Raw genomic sequence first — 4,001 nt, 5'->3', positions numbered from 1 at the left:
TTGCCAGATGCATTGAGGTCAAATGACAACATTTCATGGTAGCCCTTTAGCATCTATAAAGGGTTTGTAAAGGATCTTTAGGCCTATGTAGAAAATGCAATGTTAATATTTCATTAAGAAATACTTTAAAACACAATAATAATAGGCCTAATGTGATCTGATTTCACCGTTTTCATAAGATTCAGAAGAGTTAGGCCCCAATGACCAAAAAAAAAGTTTTAATGTCAGCCAACCATGACTGAATATTCCGGGTAAGTAAACAGATATGATCAGAGTTAAGAAATTGTAGTTTTTACATGTACAGGTCCAGCGTTGTGGAGTAACTGATTACAGTTACATGTAATCTGATTACAAAAAAACTAACTCTAATCAGTTACGTAACCAGCCAAAATATTGTAATCAGATTACAGATACTTAATAAAAACTTTAGGATTACTAATTGGATTATTTTTAAATACATTTTAAAAATATACATCATGATAACTTTCTGTTTTCTCAATGACATTCAGTTCAGTATTGTAAAAAGGCACAAGTTAAAGTTTGGTCTGACCACAAGTCAGAGACCACTATGATGACACATCAAATCCGTTTGATGGATCCTTTTTGTCTTCTTCTAATGCCTCTTAAGGAGAAAGTAATCCGAAAATAACACAAAGTAAACAGATTATATTACTGAGTTGGGGTAATCCAAAAGTTACATTACTGATTACAATTTTGGACAGGTAACTAGTAACTGTAACAGATTGTGTTTAGAAAGTAACCTACCCAACCCTGCAGGCCTATACCTTGCTTTTGAATACTTACAAACTGAAAAACACATGGGTAAAAAAGCAAAAACTTAGCATTGGACAATGATCATCCACCTTGCAGATTGTGACTGTAATTATGGATTTAATCTTTGCCAGATGAATAGAAACACTGCCCCAATCAGGCTCCACAACCACCACAACAACTCTTGAGTTATCGAGGCTGGCCGAAGAAGAGCCCTCATAGGGGTTTGTGTTTCACTTCCTCTTATGCTGCCCTATCTATCTCCCTCATCATCACATATCAGATGTTAGGGCGTGCATGGTGGCAGAGAAAAACAAAAAGCCCCTTAAACCTGTCCAGACTTATCTATCTAGCTCTCTGGCTATAACACAAATAAGACGCATAGAGAGGTGATTATTGCCTGAGATTATAATGTAAAATAAACGGCTACGGAGAGAAAAGAGCAGATGCTCTGAGCTTTCCTCCCAAGACCAAGGCACTACTACTACTATTCCTGTAACAGATTGTGTTTGGTTTACCATTCCACTTGAACACACTGACTCTACATTACCAAGAAAAGAGACACAGCACTGCTCTACTCTGTCCAGTGTCCACGACTGCCATCATCATGTCCAAGCTCATCTGTGTGACTCTCTTACTGGTCTTTCTGGTCTCCATTTGGTGCCACAACACAGGTAAATATGCAGAATACTAAATGTGGATTTACAATATAGGTGATATCAGCTTCATGTCACACTTGAACAGTGGTGTAAAGTACTTAAGTAAAAATACTTTAAAGTACAATTTAAGTCGTTTTTTTGGGTAGCTGTACTTTACTTTACTATTTATATTTTTGACAACTTTTACTATTACTTCACTACATTCCTAAAGAATATAAGGTACTTTTTACTCCATATGTTTTCCCTGACACGCAAAAGTATTAGTTATATTTTGAATGCTTAGCATGATAGGAAAATGGTCCAATTCACACACTTATCAAGAGAACATCCCTGGTCATCCCTACTGCCTCTGATCTGGCGGACTCACTAAACACACATGCTTCATTTATAAATTATATCTGAGTGTTGAAGTGTGCCCCTGGCTATCTGTTCATTTTTTTTTATTATACTGTCTGGTTTGCTTAATATAAGGAATTTAAAATTATTTATACTTTTACTTCTGATACTTAAGTATATTTTAGCAATTCCATTTACTTTTGATTCTTAAGTATATTTAAAACCAAATACTTTTAGACTTCTACTCAAGTATTTTACTGGGTGACTTTCACTTTTACTTGAGTCATTTTCTATTAAAGTATCTTTAGTTTTACTCAAGTATGACAATTGGGTATTTTTTCCAGCAGTGCACTTGAATTAAACAACAAAGTATTTCTTGTCTGCATATTGTCAATTGTGTACAGATAGATTTATCACGCCTGAACATTACTAGGTCAATGACTAACAGATCTTTTACAGTTAATGTACCTTTTGAATGGACTGTTGTTTTCTCAAGGCTTGTTCAGTAATACATTGTTGCAGTATTTCAACATTTATGACAAAATGGGACCAATGATTAAGTTAACTCTTCCTCCACTCTGTGTATAGTCTCTTCTACCAAATGGTCTGTGAGGGACGTGCGTAAGTGCCGGTGCAAAGGTGAGCATGTCTATTTAGTAAGTACTGTAAATGATAAATACCAATGGTAACAGATTCATTGTATTTGTTGACTATAAAGCAATTACTGTAAGTTAACACCACTGCCTAATTAAAAACTTGAACTCAAACTTAAACTTAATTCTGTACAGTCTCCTACAAAGGTTATCATCATCATCAACATCCTCACTTGCATACCTATGATGACTTATTGAATATGCTATGAATATAAAGAGATGTGTGTAATTTAGAACTGTGGATGTCATTCTCTCTCCAGTTCTTCCCAATGGGAGAGAGATCTGCCGCAAGCCACTCTTTCCCAAAAGCCCTGAGGAGACAAAGCAACTGATTAAATGCTTTTGCAGGAAATATAACTTGTATAGTGAGTATACAGTGTGTGTGTGTGTGTGTGTGTGTGTGTGTGTGTGTGTGTGTGTGTGTGTGTGTGTGTGTGTGTGTGTGTGTGTGTGTGTGTGTGTGTGTGTGTGTGTGTGTGTGTGTGTGTGTGTGTGTGTGTGTGTGTGTGTGTGTGTGCAATTGTTTTTTGCTTTCTATAACTTTGTCTGTCTGTCTGTCTGTCTGTCTGTCTTTGTAGAACTCAGTGCAAAGCTGAACTTGGAGACAAAGCGGGACTTGGAGAAATGTTCTTTTATCTGGTCCAACCCCTTCTGAGGATGAGAGGGCAAGGGGGTGAACAAATTATTTTAAATCATTGTTACACCAGCATAATCAGTCTTTTAAACATGTCAATCAAATAAATAAATGATTTTTCTATATAATCAATTCACGTTGTCACGTCCTGACCATGGTAAGCTGTTATTTTCTATGGTAGAATAGGTCGGGGCGTGACAGGGGGGTTTATTCTATGTGTTCTATTTCTATGTTCTTAGGTTCTAGTTTTTGTATTTCTATGTTGGTTTGTTTGGGATGATCTCCAATTACAGGCAGCTGGTCCTCGTTGTCTCTAATTGGAGATCGTACTTAAGTAGGGGTTTTTCTTCCTGGGTTTTGTGGGTGATTATTTTTGAGTAGTGTTTGTTTCACCTCTGCGTCACGGTTTGTTGTTTTGTTTATTCAGTTTATTTATGTATTGCATAGTTTCACAGAGTAAATAAAATGTGGAACGACACACGCGCTGCACCTTGGTCCTCTTCTCCTTATGACAACTGTGACAGATGTTGTGTTTTTATTCATTTTTGTCTATGTGTGTTGCGTGATAGTCATAGTGTGAAAATATAATCACAACTTATTCAATCATATTTTGCATGCAGAGCCCCTATACCTAACAGGTGAGTGCTTACAGTAGGTTTCACAGTGGCGGGTTGTCCCTGCCCTTTTTATACCTGCCGTTAACATGCGTCCCTCATGAAACTGGTTGAGAGAATGCCAAGAGTGTGCAAAGGGTGGCTACTTTGAAGAATCTCAAATATAAGATATATTTTGATTTGTTTAACACTTTTTTGGTTACTACATGATTCCATATGTGTTATTTTATAGTTTTTATTTTGCAATGTAGAAAATAGTACAAATAAAGAAAAACCCTTGAATAAGTAGGTGTCCAAACTTCTGACTGGTACTGTGCATAAATTCCATATATCA

The 4,001-nt window shown here is 36.3% G+C and overlaps 1 long non-coding RNA gene across 1 annotated transcript; it reads left to right on the top strand.

The window, feature by feature from the left end:
• Positions 1 to 1,188: 1,188 nt before the first annotated feature.
• On the top strand, positions 1,189 to 3,531 carry LOC123728742 (uncharacterized). The gene is made up of 4 exons (XR_006760493.2): positions 1,189 to 1,445; positions 2,355 to 2,405; positions 2,680 to 2,784; positions 2,998 to 3,531. It is a non-coding gene; the product is annotated as an uncharacterized LOC123728742 (long non-coding RNA).
• The last annotated feature ends 470 nt before the right edge of the window (positions 3,532 to 4,001 follow it).

The sequence above is a fragment of the Salmo salar genome, chromosome 18 (assembly GCF_965601325.2).
Source record: "Salmo salar chromosome 18, fSalSal1, whole genome shotgun sequence".
NCBI lineage: Eukaryota > Metazoa > Chordata > Actinopteri > Salmoniformes > Salmonidae > Salmo > Salmo salar.
This window is presented reverse-complemented; position numbering and strand designations above follow the sequence as displayed.